This window comes from Microcebus murinus, chromosome 6 (assembly GCF_040939455.1).
Source record: "Microcebus murinus isolate Inina chromosome 6, M.murinus_Inina_mat1.0, whole genome shotgun sequence".
Lineage (NCBI taxonomy): Eukaryota > Metazoa > Chordata > Mammalia > Primates > Cheirogaleidae > Microcebus > Microcebus murinus.
Genome location: NC_134109.1, coordinates 61,899,458 through 61,920,144, shown reverse-complemented (window position 1 = coordinate 61,920,144; position 20,687 = coordinate 61,899,458). Strand labels below are relative to the sequence as shown.

Sequence of the window (20,687 nt, the reverse complement as noted above, 5' to 3'; positions counted from 1 at the left end):
GCAGTGGTGGAGAAGGGCCCATTAATTTTGGCTCTGGGGTTCTTATTCCTCCTAAAGCAAGGCAATCTAACTTTGAATTGTTTCGTTAAAAGAAAGGGTTCCATTACTAACAAAAAACCTGAAAACCATAGTTACTAGCTAAATCCATCATTTCTGCAAATGAAAAACTTGAAGCCCAGAGAGGTTAATTGATTGGCCTGATGTCACACAGATGCTCTAGGAAGAACTGGCATTTATCCTTCTGCTTCCTAAATCCCAGATCAGTGCTTTTTACACTGGAGTGGCTGCCTGTTACCTCCCTTGGTGTGTGTGGCATGTGGTCTAAGGTGTAAGATAAAGGGAGGCAGTCAGGCTCTGCCCATGCCACTGAGAGCCTGGGGGTCCTGGGCAAGCAGCTTTACCTCCTGTTCTTGGTCTCCTAAGTCCTCATTAGGTGAAGCAAGAAGAATCCTGGCTTTCCATCTAGGGCAAGGGCTGCTCTGTGCAAGGCTGATAGTGCACCCTGCTAGGATCTTGGCATCTCTCAAGCATTTTGTCAGCCCCTTTTTACAGAGACACAGCCTGGATTCCTGCTGCTACCCCATCCCCCACCTCCTATGCTGGTGGTTAACAGCGCCATTTAAAAATCTCAAGTAGGAGGAGACAACATAATTGTCTCAGTATGCTTTGGGCTTTTGGAATGTTGTTTTTCCCCAGAGTTGTGAAGATAGAGTGGATGTAGGTCAGCTTGATTATGTTGTTCTCTGTGAATGGCCTGCAAATATTAAATATGCAAGAGATGGGATGCTCTATATATCCTTCTCCCCCAGTTCTCACCATGTGTGTGTTTCTGCTCAGGACTGGAAAGAAGGGGTTGCTTTAGATATGCTTTTCTTTTACCAACTGGAGAAATAAACTCACTGTGTCTTGTTTAAATGTGGCTTTTCACACAGTTCCAGCTTTTGTGGGGGGAGGGGCATAAGTAATCTCCTGTGTGGTGGCAGTCTTATTGCTCCACAGAGAAGAAAACAGACCCCAATGTTTGGAATGTCAATGACTTAGAGGAAATTTTAAAGTGGGTCTGCCACTTGTTCCAACCACCAGGTTTGTTCCCAGAAAAGACTCTCTTGCATTTTGGCCATAAGTGGGAGGTGCTCCTTGCAGGCCAAGGGAAGGGTCCCTAGAAGTTGAGGGTGGTGTAGTATGCCCCCTTTGATTTCAAAGCTCCTTTTACTATCTATCTGATGGTCAGTTGAGAGCTGGGGTTAGTCTGCATGAGAAGGTTCTGTGGGTTGGTATCCATCAGGGGAAATGATCAGGGCAGACTTTGTTGGCCAAGGGTTTGTCCATGTTTTAAGAATTAAAGTCTGTTTACTTTAAAATTAGAGTCACGTGGTCAGCTGTTTATATTCCATTTTAATTATTTTCTGCCCCATGTTTTGTTCTTTTGGTCTTTGACAGATAAGCAAAAACTCTTTTTAATAACTTTAAAAAAGGTATCTTAAAATGCTGTCCAGAGAGGACAAAGTGATCAAATTGCCTAATAGGGAAACATTGTGCATTTGAGTTTTTATTTGCTTAATGCTAAATCTATATTCCCTTCCTATCTTTTTTCTAAATGTGTAACAACAAAGGGGAAGGTAATTTTTATTTTTTCCAAAGTGCTTTCAGGGAAATCCCTTTTAAACCTATGGATTTTAATCCAATGAGGAATCCTCTTCCTTTGGTCTAAATTTTGCATATCGTCTGTTTCTTACAGGGCTTCCGTATTGTCTCAGGCTCCACTGGAAATGCAGCAAGGATTCCTAGCACATCCCAGTTGCCATAGCAACAGCAGTCTTTCCCATAATGAGCTGCATCATCTGAACTGATGTCACAGCATCATGCAGCAGGTCAAACAAGGCATCTCCTAGTATTGCATCCTACAGATGTGCTGTAAACATCAAAGGAAGACGGTGGGAGCAGGAGATGGTGAGTGTTAAATGTCCGGGCCTTAATTGCATGGCTGTTTTGTCAGTTAGTCGGTGTCTGCTAAGGTGGAGAATGGTGGGATGTTGTCTGCTTAAAATGGACTGGGGAAAGAAGGCTGTTTTACCTAAATCTGTTTTTCAGGCTGCCGGGTTAAGACAAAGGCCTATAGGAGTCATATAGGAATCAAAATATGTGGAATTATTCTTGTATCTCTATCTGTTATTTTTAAGTGTTCTCATAGATTTTTTCATAAATATAAGATAATTTTCTATTACAAAACCCCCAAAAAGCTCTAAAATGAGTAGTTAACAGTATCTAAACATTGTAAAGATATATATTTCTTTCTTATGGGGCAGAGCTAATTGGTTCCCTATTTGCTCTTATAAGTTATAAAATATTTAGTGATTTGCAGTATGAAATTCAGTATTTACCTCGGTTGGGTTTCAGTTTCTTCATGGCAAGGAACTAATGCTGAATAAGCATTTGATATAACCTGATGTGAAAGGGGATGTCTTGCATGTTCAAGACAGAATTTATTAAAAGCATAAAGACCAAAACCAAATGAAATTATTTGAGTCTTTCGATTTACATGGTAGTTCTTCAACCCGTCTCCATCACAGTTAGTTGAAAGTCTGCCACAATATTTTTCTATCTCTAGCTAGTCTCTAAAATAGCTGGAGTTGTATGCAGGCTGACTTATAACTGAGAAAGGAACAAGTCTCCTCTCTGCGGCAGTTGCAGTGAAGGATAACCCAGGGGAGAGACTCTGGAAGTGGCAGTGGTGTTGCCATCTCTTGCTTAACTTTAACCAAAATCTGGTATGATGAATAAATATCAGGATCCTCAGTGACTGTAGGGAACACAGATCTCTAGACTCAGTCATAAGCTTAGTTCAATTCTGAAACTCTAGATAAACATGTACCATTTTCATTTTCAACTCCTAGCTCTGTCTTTAGCCATCTTCATTATTATTATTTCTTTGTAAAAATGTAGTCTGACAGCATTAGATAAGAAGCAGTGTATTTATTGCCTTTTGTTTTGGGAAATGAAATGGATTTCCCTGGTGCAGCTGATTTCTACTGGGGAGAGAAAGGAGGAGGCACATGTCAGTTGAATTGATCGATATGTCCACTTAGAATCAGGGAGTGGTTCTTATGTCTCAGTGCTGCCAAGTTGATAGTTTTTATTCAAAAAGTCTTACAGGAAAGAGTGGCAACCCCTGAATTCCTCTTCTTTTAGGCCAATTATTGCACCTAAGAGGCATATATCACAGGAAGCATGAAAAGCAATACCTCTTAGTAGCTTGAGTGATTTTTTTCACAGAGTGGAGCATATTGGTCCCATTAGCCACTAGCTGGAGTGAAAGACCTTGGATTTTAATTAGTTTGTTTATACCACATCACACATATGCTACTCTCAGTCCTTTAAGCTTATGTGGCTGACATGCTGCTGTATGGGATGGGAGAGGTCAGCTAAGCCTGGATTTATTGCAAGCACATAGGAGCATGAATTGTTCATTGCCTGCTTTTTTATGTCATATAATGTGGGCAGATAGCTCTGCTGGGTGTGAACACAGCTAAGTCAGAAGCTCTAAGGTAACAGGGTGGAGTGCTAGATGGTGATGGGGGAAGGGAAAGAATGTCTAGTAGCTAGATTATAAGTGTGGAGAAGATCACTCAGTGCCCATTAGAATTCTTTTAAAGTATTATTTCCAAGTAAAAGAGAGACTTGTTTGGTAATATGAATTACTAGGAGTAAAATATAACCAACGGCAGCATTTCAATGAGTTTTCTATTTGCTTAATTCTTGTCTCTTTTGTCTAACAGTGCTCTCAGCTGCTTCATCATGGGTGATTTGTACAATTACTGGAAGTCACAGAAGCCAGATTCCTTAAGGGCAGTGCTAGAAAAAGTGGAGTCATGCTTTGAGGGTGGGGAAGGGCACTGTGGGTGTGGGCTGATGCAGTTATCTAGTGGAACATCCTCCCAGTTCAGACAAGCCTGTGATTTCCCCCGCCCCCTGCAAATGTTCAGAATGCAATTATAGTTCCCCAACTTTATGCTTTTGTGCTCTTTTGCTCCAGGAGAACAAAGCCCTGGTAATGGGATCTGTCATCCTGATGCTCTGTTTCTTCTTTTCTTTGCAGAGGGCCACAGCCTGTGCTGCTCTCTGATTAGCTGTGTCTTAATTACTGGCTAAGGCTATTTTAGTTGTCTTAGTTTTAATATATCCCCAAGGGGTAGATGGGGTGTGTGTGTATGGGGGAAGGGAGAGATTGCTCTGTGGATGTATTTACTGGTGCCTCACTGAAACTTTCTAGAATTTAAGGAATTTTGTTTCACAGTAATGACTGAAAGATCATCAAGACCATGTTTACTGTGTGGCCAAGTTTAGAATAAGAAGTTAACCTCATCTATAGTTTTGGTTATAGCTTTCATAACTGAATTTCAAAGTTACAAAGAAGTTAATTTTTGCAGATAATTAGGCCATAGTTGGGATGATAAAAGTAATAATCATAACAACAACCACATCTGTCTTTTATTCAATTTTTATTATGTTTCAGGTACTAGACTAACCTTTGTATATATCTTGTTTAGCTTTATAATAACACTGTGAGGTAGAGAGTAACAATATCACTTTATAGAATTAGGTGGTGTTATTCAAATTTTGCAAAAACCAATTTTTAGTCAGGTTAGCAAACTCGGTTAAGGTCACATAATTAATAAGTGATTGGGCCAGGATTCCAAACCAATACAATCTGGCTGTGAAGCCAATGTGCTTACCCATGGTCATGTCAATTTTATGACATCTTTACTGTGTATACCATACAGATCAGGCATCTATACTCCATCACACTTACCCTACTCCTCCTTATTCTAATTGGAAATTCAGATTTCACATGCAGAATGAAATCTCCTTTACAGCACTAAGATCAATTTTACTTTAAGGATGAGCATGAATCCTGATCAGATGTGAATATTTACTCTGATGCTAGAGATTTAAGTAATACAGAATTGATGCTCAGACCTTTTGCCACTACCCTTGGTTTACAAATCTTTCTAGCAGGATCTGTGCATGGAAAATGCTGCATGGAAGCAGTATAGGCATGACAGAGTTGCTCTAAAAGCAGGTCTTACTTGAGTCAGTAGTGTCAACTTTGTTATACCTGTTTTATCAGCTACGTGTGTAGTGTTCTACTGAGTTTAAGACATTTGTATTCCCTAGCAATACCAGGCAATGAATAGAAGCAGAAACTTCTCTCAGAGCCAGGATCAAGAAGATAAAAGGAGGGTTTATTTTGCTGAATTTATCAGCGGCTAAAACCAAATGCCGTCTGTCTCTGACAAAGTATAAGAATGACAGTCTTGTGTAATATCCTGGAAGCCTTGTGTTTGAGGAGAGCTGATATAGTCATCTCTGCATCATCTTGCCCATCCCCAGCTATCCACACCCAGTGTCATTATTGGGCTCTAAGGGCTGTTCTTTGAGTGTGGAGCTAATGCACATACTGTCAGCACACTGATATTGATTCCAGTATGTTGAATACTTAGAAATATTATTCCACAAGGCTCATTAGCCTTTTCCAGATTCTGGGAAGAAGTTAACCTTTGTCCTAGCCTACTCCATGGAGGCTCAAGCTTGTGTCTGCATGAGTTACAGGAATGAGAGGCTGATCAGAAAGCAACAGAGCTACTAAGCACAGTGACTACAGGAGTTCAGTTCTAATTAGGGAATAAAATAGCCAGTGAAATTTAGGGAAGTTGGTGATCCTGCTACATGTCTCTCTTTTTTTTTTTTTTTTTTTTTTGAGACAGAGTCTCGCTTTCTTGCCTAGGCTAGAGTGAGTGCCGTGGCGTCAGCCCAGCTCACAGCAACCTCAAACTCCTGGGCTCAAGCAATCCTTCTGCCTCAGCCTCCCGAGTCGCTGGGACTACAGGCACGAGCCACCATGCCCGGCTGATTTTTTATATATATATGTATTAGTTGGCCAATTAATTTCTTTATATTTTTATAGTAGAGACGGGGTCTCGCTCAGGCTGGTTTTGAACTCCTGACCTTGAGCAATCCGCCCGCCTCGGCCTCCCAGAGTGCTAGGATTACAAGCGTGAGCCACCGCGCCCGGCCATGCTACATGTCTCTTATTTCCTTCTATTTTTAATCCTGGAATCCACGAAAGGCCATTTTTTTGATACTGTGGATTTAATTCAATTCAACAAATATTTATTGAGTATCTTCCATGTGCTAGGCATTTTCAGGGAACATAACAACGAGTAAGACAGATGTAAATCTCTTCCCCCACTACATTCTAGAGGGGGAGATAAAAATAAATAGATGAATTTGTAGTATAATAATTTATCCCCTATGATACTGCAGTACTATTTCTATTTATGTTCTATTCCATGTGCTAATAGACAAACCCATTATCTCTGCACATTTGTATAGGTGCATATATGTATATGGTGTATATGTAGAGGTGAACCCACTGCATTAAATAATAGCTTTTTTTCCTGCTTGAGTTTGTATTAAAATCTTGCCAAGTGTGGACAAGGCCAATGGGTTAATTAGCATTTTTTTGGTATGACTTAATCTCAGAAATGTAATTATAATTAGTCAAAAAGTACATGTCTGTCTCAATTGACAAACCCAACATGTGTAAATATGAAATGTATATGACAGATTAAGGAGAGATATTTCCATTTTTATAAAAGATATTTCTCATCTTTAAAAACTGTTTTTCCAGAGAGCTCTTTGAATTGAACATCTCAGCTGGGCACGGTGGCTCACACCTGTAATTCTAGCATTCTGGGAAACTAAGGCAGGAGGATTGTTTGAGGTCAGGAATTCAAGACCAACCTCAGCAAGAGCAAAACCCATCTCTACTAAAAAATAGAAAAAATAGCCAGTCAACTAAAAATAGAAACAAAAAATTAGCTGGGTGTGGTTGCTTGCATCTGTAGTCTCAGCTGCCCCGGAAGCTGAGGCAGGAAGATCGCTGGAGCCCAGGAGTTTGAGGTTGCTGTAAGCTAGGCTGACACCACAGCACTCACTCTAGCCCGGACAACAATGCGAGACTCAGTCTAAAAAAAAATAATAATAATTGAACATCCCAGCCAGCCTGCTGATGGAGGTATGTGTGACACAGGAGTAGGTATACCAGTCACTTTCAGTTTTGTTTATTCACCCTACTGTACCTTACAAATATCACTTCAAATGAGAAACATTTCTCTAAACCAGGGGTCCTTAAACTTTTTAAACAGGGGCCAGTTCACTGTCCCTCAGACTGTTAGAGGGCCTTTGGAGAGTGTGGCACACATTCCACACATGCGCACTGTGGGCCTGGGAGAAGTCGGCTGCTAAGCAGGACAGGCAGCAGTGGCAAAAAACACTCAGCAGGCTGGATAAATGTCCTTAGCGGGCTGCATGTGGCCCAAGGGCCGTAGTTTGAGGACGCCTGCTGTAAACAATCATATTAACTAATGTAGTTAAAAGTAAGATTGTATTTTCATGAAAATTTTCAGGTGCACATTCATTCATATGTAAGGTATATTCAGCTTATGTCCAAACAGAAGAAAACAACAACAAAAAAACACTTGCATATTGATTGGTTGTTCTCTTTGATGGCAGTTGCACCTATCCAACTCTGTAAATAAGCTGTGAGAAGATTTTTCAGAGGAATATCACTTTTTCTAGGACTTTGGCCTGACAACAGAGTTTTGTGTATAGTATTCTCTGCTGTGCTTTTGCTTTTTGTGGTTTCAGTTATCAACAGTCAACAGCAGTCTGAAAATACTAAATGGAAAATTCCAAAAGTAAGCAATTAATAAGTTTTAAATTGTACGCTGTTCTGAGTAGCTTGATGAAATCTCACACCATCTTCTTTGTCCTGCCCAGGATGTGAATCATCCTTTTGTTCAACATATCTACTCTGTATATGCTACCTGCCTGTTTGTCATGTAGGAGCCATCTTGGTTATCAGATTGACTGTTGTGGTATCAACAATGCTTGTGTTTACATAACACTATTTTACTTAATAATGGACCCAAAGCTTAAGATTAGTGATGTTGGCATATTGTTATAATTATTCTACTTTATTATTAGTTATTATTGTTAATCTCTTACTGTGCCTAATTTATAAATTAAACTTTGTAGTAGGTAGGTATGTATAGGGAAAAAAAAACATAGTATATATACAGTTTGGTACTATCTGAGGTTTCAGGCATTCATTAGAGGGTCTTATAACATATTCCCTGGGGATAAGGGGGGACAAATGTATTTTGAATTATTAATATTAAGACATAAAGTTTCTTCTCCACAAGCACATACCTGTCAGCATCCGAATCCTTGAGTTGGTTTTAAGACTTGGTGAAGATAAAGGAGAGACTTTGTTTCATTTATAAACCACTAGCCATGTTTTTCTCTGTGCAGCTCTAAGGCATGCTCCAAACACTTCCAGCTATCTTGCAACTGTGTGTTTTGAGTAACAAGGGGAACCATGGAGAGAATGTGGAACCTTTGGAACAGGGTCTCAAACTAGCTAATGCATGAGCTGAACCTGGCCCGCAGCTTGTTTTGCATGGCTCTAGGGCAGGCTTCGTGGATGTATGACCTGTGCAGTTGAATAGGGCTCTACACTTAGAAGGGTCCACACTTAGTTTAATACTTTGGCGTTGCCATCTTGAAATTCTTAATAATTTTAGTACAAGGGGCTATGCATTTTCATTTTACACTGAACCTGTAAGTTCTGTAACCAGTCTGGTTTGGCCCTTTTGGTACTACCTGAACCCTGTAGTTGTTTGAGTTTGAGACTTCCTCCCACTCTGGAACAATTCAAATAGAAATTGTAGAGCTTAGAAAACTAGGGACCATTGTTACCCAAACAACCCAGAGCAAAGCTCTGGAGTTTAGTGACATTCACAGTAATTTAGTGGCATTTCTTTTATAGGCAATGGGGGATATATTACATTATACCTGAAGATATTTCGTAGGTCAGATTTATTTGTCACAACCATTGCTTTCAGGGGAGAAATCAAGGCTTCTTTGCAAAGCAAGCTAATTAACCATCCGGTTGTTTCAATATTTATATTAATTCTTCTGCCCTTTGTTTACTACTTGATTACTTTTATCACCTTCTTTGTTTAACTCTCATTTAAGTTACCCAAAGTATTTATGCTGGCTGGATATTTTTTTTAGTACTATCCTTTCTTTTTTTCTTTCTTTTTCTTTTAATTCTCTCTCTCCAGGAGGCTGAGGACCTGTAATTTGAGGTTATATTGCTACAAGAAGAGTTTTTTTTTTAATTAAAAAGAGAATTACATAGTCAAAATTGATAATGAACCCTTCTCCAGCAAGGCAGTTCCAGCCATGCTAATATTCAGAAGTCCAGATCCACCATTGCTCTTTATAATGAGATCCTAGTGACCAACTCCTATACCTTATGCTAGGTGAGGCATTCCCACCCATCATGTCCAGTGAGAAGTGGCTGTGCTAATCTATTAATCTACAGATTTACATAGAGTTGTTAGAGAATTAATATGAGTGATGGCACTTGCTACAAAGGAAAGAGATAATTTTTTTTTCTTTTGACCTTGTGAGTAAACAGGAAGCTGATAAATCTGTAAGGGGCTCTGGTAACCTTGTGGAAGCCTAAGAGTAGAGTCTTCTTCAAGGATCAAGTCCCCGGAACTCATGGACTTGCTCTGTACCCCTGAATAACCTGATGCTCACCATATCCACCATTGTCCAAGCCATAAAACCAGCTGTTTCAGATAATTTCATCAGTAGTCAATTGACAAATGCATCAAATGTCTAGGATGTACAAGATCATGTGCTAATGGAACAAGCATTTTATAAATAAAGCTGACCATGGGCACACACATGTATATTACTTGTGGGACATACCCTGAAAAGGAGCTCCAGGCATAACTGTGGGTGCCTTCTCATCTTCTGTTATCCTCATTCAGTTTCTTGATGTAAATGCTTTTCTGATAATTTGTTACTGTTGCTGGCCCACTCAAAATCATTGATTCCAAGCCTCCTCTCAGCTTTCTCAATCCTTAGTGTTCATAGTTTATTTCTACCTGATCCAGTCTTCTATTACCATCAGTTTTATCTACTTCCCCACTCCCGCTATGGAACAGTTCTGAACCCAGCACAATCCTCCCCACCAGTAGCCCCCAGGCCCTCATCTTCCTGCCACTGTTTATTCCCATTACAGTAGCATAAAATGACCCATCTTAACACATTGACTGCCACACTAGAAAAAGAAAATTTTTCCTTGGGGCCATGGTGTTTTATTATGAAAATAGAATAGAAACTTCGAAAACAAAATGATCCTTTCTAATTTAATGAAAAATGAAATTTATTGACTTCTATTCATTTAATCCATGTTTTTAGAATTAATTTGTCAGTATGAATTATGACAATAAGAATATCAACAAGTAAGATTTTCATCAACCAACTGTAGGGTTTTGCTCAGGTTTTGCTTCAGGAGGTCCTGGGCACAAAACTAGCATTAATATAACTCACATGGTGGTTAATGTGTTAAATCAAATGACACTAACATTCTGATATACCTCTTGGAAGTAATCCATTTGCATTTAGCTTTTAATAGTTAATTCAAATACTGCCCTATATTTAACCTTTTTTGTGTATTTGTATGAATTGAAAGGGAATGACTCTTTAAAACTCATGTTAGTCATTCTTTCAGGCAGTCTATGTGGGGAGTCAGCTAGAAGTAACTGAAACAGTAGGGCCACATGTGGTAGAAGACTAGACTCAAAAATGAAAACAGGTGTGCAAGCATAGTTAAAAAAATTATCCCTTAATGTTATTACTACATTTCATTTTTAATTAAAAATAAATAAAAATAAGGGGGGTGGTGATGAGAAGGTGGGTAGCACAGCAAGAAGCTGTTAGCTTTTAATAGTTAAAATTTCTTCATCCTTGGCTAACAGTGGCACTCAGCTTCTAGAACACTATAGGGGAAGGGGAGCTGCTCAGAAGGGAAGCTGCTCCAAGAAAAAGGGACAGTTCTGAAAACAAAGGTAAAACTAAAAACAACCACAAAATAGATGTGATTGCTCTGAGAACTAATAAAGAATCAGACTGGTGAGTTAAGATATTATGGTACTAATTTAGTAATAAATAATTGATAACAGGATTTTTAAACATTTGAATTTTGACCAACTAAACTGAAAAGGAATAGATTGAGAGACAGAGGACCAAGAAGAAGATAACACAACCAGCCTAAGAAGAGACACATTTCACCTTATTGCTTGTTTAGAGAGCTTTTCCTTTTGTTCTTTGCTCTGGTTAGTATCATTTGGTTTATTTGTTGTGAAGGTGAATAAACTCATATATTTTATTTTACTTTTAAGAAATCATTAAAAAATATCAGAAAATATCAGAAATCATAGTCTCTGGCATGATGTTTTTCTCTGGTTCTTAGATCTTAATAACATCCTTGTCTAAATACCATATATGTTCAGATACTCAAACAAGAAGTAGTTAGTTGAGTGCTGTCAACTGGCTTGAGGAGAAACCATTTTTGTCTGGAGCCTCAAATGGTGATGGAAATGTCACATTACCAAACCTAAAGTGATTTTTTGCACTAGCTTGTGGGAGGTTTACATTTTGTATTTTGGATTCCTAAAATCCAATAATTTATACATATGTACACATACTGATATTCTCTGAGTAGGAGATTAGTGGTGGGGAAGGTAAGTAGGAGGTGGGTGGTACTGTGTGAGCAATAGTCATGCTGCTTTTTTTTGATTCACTCCATCTCCTGACACCCTGTACCTAAACACTGAACAAAAACAGAGCCTGGCAGGGTGGATTTTGGAGCTAGGTATATTTACCTTTGAATCTTAGAGCTACCATAAAATTATTAGATCTATGATCTTGAGGTTCTTGGAGTCTTATTTTCTCCATATATAAAATAAGGAGAATATCCATTTTACAGGATGAAATGAAGTATTTTGTGTAAAATTATTGGCACAAAGTGAGCATTTGATAAATGAAAGTTATTATTTTACTATTTAGAAATAGTGAGATAAGATTATTACTCCCCTAAGAAGAAAATGCCATTTCTTCTCAATGCCAACCCTAATATCAAGGAAATCATTTTTAGAGCTTTTATTAATGGAAAGAACCCTATAATGTATTTTAAATGCTTATACTGCATAAAACACATATATTATCCTCATTTAATTTCTTTTTCCTGCTTAATTTTTCTTCATAACACTTATCACCATCTGAAAACTAAACATTTTGCTTATTTATTACTTGTTTGTTTCCCCCTAGTATAATATAAATTGTACAAGAGCAGCAATTTTTGTCTATTTTGTTCAATGATGTTTCTTTAGCTCCTAGAATAGTGCCTGGCATATGGTAGGTGCTCAGTAAATATGAATATTTATTGTTAGAGTGAATGAATCCATATGACCTTATGAGAGAAGGAACATGATTATATTCAGTATATAGAAAATTATATTCAGTATATAGAAAATTCTCTTTTGCAGTGATCCTTGTTAAGTTACTAAATATCCTTGAGTTATTCTTGCTATTCCAGATAGCATGCCAGAAAACCCTGTGGCTGATGGTTAGGGCATCATGTACCATTCAATTATTCTAAACTCTTCTATTGAAAGCAGGAATATTGCCTGGACAGGTCTGATGTTCTCCTTTCTACAGCGTTTCTATGAGGGAGCTGAGGTTTCATAGGTCATTTGAAAGATGTATCGATTCTTCTACTAGTGGTTGTCTTTTTCTTTCTCTCTTTAGTGAATTTGAGTCTCCTTCAGAAAAAGAGTTATTTATTCTACTTTAAGTCATGAGTCCTTAGCTGTAAATCTCAGATTGATATATTGTTGGATTTTGAAAGAATCTTCGATGAAAGTACCTGATGAAGAGAATGATAAGCCATGGCAGTCAGCCCTTCCCTGTTGCTATTAAAAATGCTCTAATGAGAAGTAAGGAAAGTGCAGAAACATAATGATACGGTTGTTTGGCCAAAAGAACATACAGCCTTATAAATGAAGGAAATAATGAAGATAGCCTATTTCTGCTATTTATTTTGAATTAGAGGCAAACTATCTTTTAGCAGTGGATATTTACAGCTGAATTTTGTACCATAGGCATATTCTAAATGTCATGCTTTTGAACTGAGTATTTATTTCTCAGGGAACAGGTGTGAGTTTTTTTTTCTTTTCTTTCAAACCATTTTGACAGCATCCTATTTTTAGAATGCCTTCCTCTTTAGAAAGACAAACAATATCCAAAAGCAATTAGGAAAACATCCTGGGAGAAGGTAGGGTTTCAGTTATACCATAATAATAACAGGTTGAATAAGAAAAAATAATGCTGTTAAAATTTAAAACTCAGTGTTTTTATGTTATGATCATAAAACATATTTAATATATTTATTTTTACAACCTCATCATACTATAAGATCAAAATTTTCATACCTCATGAAAATTTTCTTACATCTATAATAGATGACATGGATGCAATACACAAGGATGTTATTATGTTCAAATAGCATTTTATTCTAATCTACTTCAGAGAACACTGGACTGGTAGTAATGAACCTGAGTTTTAGATAATCTTGAACCTTGGTTTTCTCCACAGTAAAACACAAGGGTTAAATTTAAATGATTTTTGTTTCCTGATAGCTCTAATATTTTATGCCTCACTTACCAGGTTCTCCATATTTTTCAGTTGTTCAGTTTTGTGATTTTCCAAAAAGATGTTCAATAGAATATTTTAAATTTGCTTAGTGCCCTCAGGTAGATGAAAACATATTTTAATTAATTATTGTAGTCTGTTTGGACTGCTATGAAAAAATACCATAAGCTGGGTAGCTTATAAACAATAGAAATTTATTGCTCACAATTCTGGAGGATGGCGGGTCCAAGATCAAGGCACCATGGATTTGGTGTCTGGTGAGTGCCCCATTTTTGGTTCATAGATAGCACCTTCTAGCTGTGTCCTCATGTGGTGGAAGGGACAGGAGTCTCTCCTGATCCTCCTTTATAAGGCCTCTATCCCCATAACCTAATCACCTTTAAAAGGCCCTACATCCTAATACCATTACTTTGGGGGTTAAGATTTCAACATATAATTTTTGGGAGGAGACAAACATTCAGACAGTAGTTTTTATATACCATTTATATTTCACATTTGTGTATTTCATTAGCTTGTATTTCAGATTATGCTTGGTGGTCAACTTATAGTCAACACCTAAAGTTTCACTTAAACTTAACAAGTTATTGTCTCTTACAAGAAAATTGTTTTTAGCGTTTCCTTATTTTGCATATTTGTGTTTCTATTTATCCTTTCTCTTTTTAGCCACAACATATATTTGTTGTTAATGAGCTGGGTAAAATATTTGGTTCTCTGGTATAGAATCTCTTTAGAAATTCTGCTCCAGACATTCATATAAAATACAAGTGAATGTGCTTTTATTAGATCAAACCATATGGAATTCCCATTTTGTTGTAAAAATGGCCAAATATCAGCAGTTTCGTGTGGTTCAATCCAATAATTTGTTCATTATCATAACAGTGTTAGTCTTTATTAGTTTTATAACTCAGTTATAAAAGCCAGTCCTGAAATGGGTTAGTAAAGTAGTGTAAAGTGCATACAGGGGCCTTGGTAAAAGATATATCTGGACTTGAATTCTGCTTTTCTGCTACCCACATTGTGACCATGAGCAAGTTGTTCAGCTTCGTTGGCTTCTAGTATCCTTGTTTGTGAAATGGAAATGATAATGCCTGCCTCTCAAGCTTGCTGAGAAGAATTCCTGTGGCTCCCAGAATGATGCCTGTTAGATGCTTGGTACTCAGTAAATGGTCATGATACTGTTGCTAGTACCCCTCAATCATAAATATGTAAATGTTTAGCTACCTTAATAGATTAGAAGAGAAGTAGTTATAAGAAAGTGAAGATTACTAGGAAAAGGAATTCTTCCTGGTATTACAGCTCAGTATCATATCTGCTAGAGCAGTGTATGCTTTTGACAGGGTTTCCAAGGGACATTTTTGGGGTGAATGGGAAGGTTATCTTTTATGTCATCCTCAAGTAACTTTCTAGAGCAGTAATTCCATAATTCATCTGACATCTACAAATTTACTTCAACTCTTCTCATATATATATGTATATATATATATATATATATATGTAGAGAGAGAGAGAGAGAGAGAAAGAGAGAGAAGAGAAACAATAACAAACTCCTATTAAGAAAACTACAGACTATTAGATTGTATGTATTTATAGCAAATAGATTTCAAGTTTTTTTCTGTAAAGTCCTTTGAGCTAAAAACGTCACTAAGGTTAAATATTCATAAGTGTTCTATTAATGCCTACTAGGTAAACAAGTTTAATGTTTTATTTAGTCTAAAATAACTGTCATGAGAGCATGAGTCTGGGACCAGACCAGAAGGGACAAATCTTTGACTCTCTTCCTTTTCTCTGGATGATCTATGCTTGTTGATGGCTTCTCCTATAGCCATGTGCTGATGACTCATAAATTCAGATATCTGGCCTCTGCTTATTTTTCCTGAGATTCAGACTTATATTTCTCCTGCTTTCTATATGTCTTTTACTGAATCTTCCACAGACACTTTTCACTCTACATACCTCAAATGATCTCATCCTTTCTGTCTGGAATAAAGCATTGTCTTCAATCCCATCCCTCGGGGTGGAGACTGGGAGTCATCCTCAGACCTCTGTTCTATCTTTCTCCTCACCCAAATCCTGTTGAGTCACCAAGTCCTGTCTTGTTTCTAAGTCTCTGAGATTTGATGAAAATAAGCTTAGGGTCACCCTATAAATTTTTTATTATGTGATAAATTTAGATTATGCTCCCTCATCTCCTGGCTTCCCTTTTTCTAAACTATAGACCATAGATACTATTAGACATTCTCTCATGGAAGTCTCTCCCATCTCCATGCTCTTTCTAGCGGCTCTCTAAGCCTTTTCCAGGTCTGGTGAAAGCCCGTGTCTATGACAGCCTCAAGTATCCAGTGTGGCAAGTGCGGTGAGCCTTGAGGAGCTACTAGGGTCCCAGCTGGATGGAGATAAGGGCATTTCTGAGTATGAGTGGCCCCCCCCATGTTAAGCAAGCAGATTTTAAGAGTATGTATAAGGAAAACGATGGTAAAGAGAGTGTTTGGAATGAGGCTCAGAAGGATTGATTGGGATCAGAAGGGCTTTTCATAAAATGGCTGTGTAAAATGAATATTTATATATCACATTTGATTTTTCTTATGCTTCTTTTCTAATTTGGAGAAAAATGTTTTCATAGAAAATCATTTGGGGCCAATGAATAATAAAACAGTTAAAACTCAATATTGTCAAGAGAAATTCTGCATTTTAAAATGTGTATTTAATAATACAGATTCAATTCCCACAGTGTTGTATACCCAGGTATTAAAATGTTCTATATAGTTCATTTCACATTTTCCCCACAGAGATTGGAGACATAAGCAGACACAGGGGTAACTCTCAGGGAACACAATTGCCTATGGGCTTTTCCTAGGAATGAGTAAAGCATTGCTTTGGAAACGATTATGTGACTTAGCTATGAAGGGTTAATACTCCCTTTAGGCTGTCAGCTGTGGTGTAGCCAGTAGCATCTCAGCTTGAATTGTCTCCATCACTGAGCTTCAGACATATCTGGGTATACCTGTTGAATGTCTGCCCTGTGTCTGAGATGAGTTGTGGTCTATCCCATCAGTATGTTGCACTATGGTCAAAAAAGTTTTCTGGAGAGAATGCATCTAAGAGAGGTGGGGTCAGCCACGATAAGCTCTAATCACCAGAGAGTGGGGTGATTCTAAGGCCAGTTTGATGTGGCTCATGAGGAAGTGTCTTGTTTCAGCCACTCCCTGGACTCAGGACTCAGTCCTAGAAAATCTAGGGAGGGGTGAGTGAGCTGTACATAAGAGCTATTCCACTATATAATCTGTATGTTATTTGAGCACAATACCACTGTTTCAGTAGCTTTCAGCAGAGTATATTGTAGAAGTGGTAGAAAGGCATATTCCCTCTATCCACAGATGCTCTAAACCAGAGGTTTCTGAACTCTTTTGATTGACATTTTTATCTGTTAAAAAGTGTCTAGGCCCTCTCATGTGTTAATATCCTATATATTTTATAAAATATATATGGAAGTAAAATTTTTAAGAATAAAATAAAAATTAGACAGAAGTTCTGATATTTTCTTCATACCCTCAAAGGTTTGCCTTGCATCCACCTTCATGGTGAGCCTGTGTTATGGAGGCCACTGCTCTAGAGCATCAATGGGTGGGACATGATGATGCTCAGAAATAGCAGCTCTTCCTGGTAAAGGTACCTATGATGCAATGAATATGCACACATGTGAGACTCACGCTGGAACCTCAGGAAATTCTTCTTAGGGCCCTCTTTTCAGGGAGCTTGACTCTGGGGAGGCAGGTAAGAGAAAGATGCAGAAAATCATAGGGCAAAATGTGACTTCATTTAAACCTCCAGACTGGTGAGCCTAGGGAAACTTGAGTTGCATAAATCAAAAATATTTCTGAGACTATGTGTTTGTACTGCATTTTAGAGTTTACCAACCACTTTTACATGTAACATCTCAACAATTGTGTGGGATATGAAGGATGGAAATTGAGAATTTCCTTAAACCAATTTGATCACACCCAAATTTTAGGCTCTTTGTGGAAATCATAGTAGCTATCCAAGAAGTTTGAGGTGGTGACAATTACTCTTCCCCAGTCATAATAACAAGTTGCAATGAATGCAAGCCTCAGGCCCAAATCTTCAACACACACAGAGATATGTATTAAACTAGCATTCATTAGCAAAATAGGCACAAAATATTTCATACAACCTGTTTGGTAAGCTAATGGATTCCCAGCTCTATTTCCTTTTAGGTACTCTAACTATATATTGAGTAAAAAAAAAAAAAAGCAGCTTTACTTGAGGTAGGATTCTGTATCCTTTAGTATGCATGATAATCATGCAATCAGAAATCATTCTAAACCACTGGTTAGAGATAAGGAGAGATTAGGAATTGGGCCTCACACAACATCACTAAGGGGTGCAAAGTTGAGGCATCATTGGATTCTTATTCTTTTTCCTGCAAGTGTTCCTAAATTATTTTAGCTAACCCACATGTCTTGAATACCTTTAATTTCACCAAGTAAAACCCATTTCTAACTTTCAGCTTACTATTAAATAAATGGCAAAGAAATGGTTATTGATTAAGGTAGGAATGAGTCCACCCCCTTTCTGTGGTAATGCTGCCTGGCATATACCCCTACTTCTGGACTGTACATTTCAGAGATTGTTTTAGCTGACTTGGCCTAGAAATGAAACTTAAATTAATTGTCATGCATCTGAAGTATTTTAAAGTAAATTACAGATCTTTAATATTGTGTTACTATTTTACAGACATTGAAGCTATGATCTATGATTTGCCCAAAGTCTTTCAAGTGGTAAGCAGAGAGTAAGAAACTAAATCCAGGTGTAAATGATCCTCAATCTCATGCTTTCTTTCTTCATAATATTGATGCACCTGACTATATGGCCACTCTGGCTCTTGAAGCACTCTGTCCCTTGGCCACTTCTTAATAAAATCTAAAATTTAGTTAATAGTAATAGGCCAGTGTTAAAATTAAGGAGTCTGCCTCTTCTGTTGGCCTGGTTCCTACTGTAGAAAAGGAAAAACAATCTTCACTAGAGTTATAAGATTTTCCTTAGATTCCCAAAAGCTTACTTTGGTTGCTGGTTCTTATAATTCTTTTCCTCAACGAAATTGGGATACATTTTCTAGGCCCTGGAGAACATTTGTGTGAAGGCACATGGTCCTTGAGGGCCATGACCCAAGGGCAGGGGCTGCTCTGAACAGATATGTGATGATGGGCTGGGCAGGTCAAGGACCTGGGGGACACAGCTAGGTGGGATCATGCCAGGAGCTAAAGCAAGAAGTTCAAGATGGGCCAGACCAGAAATATTCTAGATAGGTACCAGGGAATTTTAAAGGCTACAGCCTCTGTTAGGGATCAGCTGGCCTTACCTAGGAGAATGTAGGTTTTGGTACAGAGCGAGAATAACCAAAAATAAAATTAACACATTCAAAGATACCAAGAGCAAAAAGATATCCAGAAACAAATAGAAGCTGAATCTTTAATAAGAAGTATGTGGATACTGAAAACCTCAGAAGACTTTTGTCTGATCAAGGAACTTCTGTTTCCTTTTATCTCCTAGTGTTTCTCTTGCAATGCTTTTGCTCTGGACTCTCCAGGCTTCTGATATATCCTAAACCAGGGTGAGTTTTCCACAGTGTTCCCCAGCCAATAACTCTGCAAGGCCCAGATCACTCTTGAAAGGTGTGAGTGGCACTAGATTTTTTTAGTCATTCCTGTTCTTGTGTCCTGAGGCCAGCCCATTGGTCCCAGGGTCCTCTTCATAGATACTTACAGGACTTCTGTCTGATTATCATGCCAAGGGATTCCTTCAGCCACTCTAACCAGTTAGAGGTAGGGGTATCCTTAAGTTCCCCCCTTAGGACCCTTGGGATTGGTTTATAATTCATAAAAGGGACTCTCTAGTACCTTTTACTCAATAAGAACAATGACTTTGCTGTATGAAAAATAAGAATTGAAGGGACTTTTTACAGATCTATAGGACAACAGCCATTTCCAAAAGGATGACATTGCAGTATTTCAAAACAACAGCTATTTTGGGCAGGAATTCAAAACTGCATTCTATTGATACTAAAGTGAATTTGGCTTGTATATAGAAGTGTTTTTTTTTTAATGCCCTTCAAAATGTTTAATTTGAACTTAAAATTTATAAATCAGAGGAGATCTTTACCAGTAAAGCCTTTTGATTTTATGGTTCTGTGTAGATGCTGGGAAAAGATGAAAAAAGTTTTATGGCCAAAGAATGCAGATTTTTGGCTTGAGGGTGGAGAAGTGTCTATCTCTTAGCCTTGTATGGTCCTGAGCCTCAGAAATAGGGAAAGATCTGTGGGCTTGTTAGGGCTTGATGCAATGACTTAATGAGGTACAATTTTAGATTAGGATTTAGAAGTTCCAGATTTATTATAAAATATGCATAGTAATAACAATGACAACAATAATGGCTTATTTCATATATTGAGTGCTTACTATGTATCAGGCTCCTATGTCAAGAAGTACTGTATATACTCTAACTCAAATTCTCAACAAATTTATTAAAGGGTAATTGAAGGAAAACACTAATGCCCAGATCTTGGTTTCTATACACTGTTCCTCAGTAAAAGATTTTCTTCTTGGAGAAATGGCTAATAATAGGGCTGGGGCAGGGAAAAATTTAAGATGAACATGAGCATCACATAGTTCAGGAAAGTAAGGAAGTGCTCAAGAAACAAAAGGATGGGGCATGTCAAAGAGGCACAGGAGCCAAGCTGAGTTTCTGTTGGCCATATCTAAGAAACAATATAGTATTGAGTTATAACTTAAAGTATAAAATCAATATACATGAATACATAGTAATATACATAAATGATTGAATAAATAAATAAACAGGGAGAAGAGACAGATCTTCCTTACAGAAAAAATTCCAAATAATGTATGTAAATACTTCCATCTTTAAGAGGAAGAGCTTAACCCATTCCTGAGGGTGAGTTAGGCATGGTGACTTGCTTTCAAAGAACACACTACGGAAAGGGAAAAGTGGTAACTTTACAGTGGTAAAACTGGTAA

The 20,687-nt window shown here is 37.8% G+C and overlaps 1 protein-coding gene across 1 annotated transcript in view; it reads left to right on the top strand.

Moving 5' to 3' along the window:
• The first annotated feature begins 995 nt into the window (after positions 1-995).
• Positions 996-20,687, top strand: part of AKAP6 (A-kinase anchoring protein 6) — a 465,422-nt gene continuing 445,730 nt past the window's right edge. Inside the window, exons 1-2 of the mRNA XM_012773426.3 lie at positions 996-1,083; positions 1,739-1,950. The gene's annotated coding sequence lies outside the window, so the exon portion shown is untranslated. The remainder of the gene's footprint in view (positions 1,084-1,738; positions 1,951-20,687) is intronic.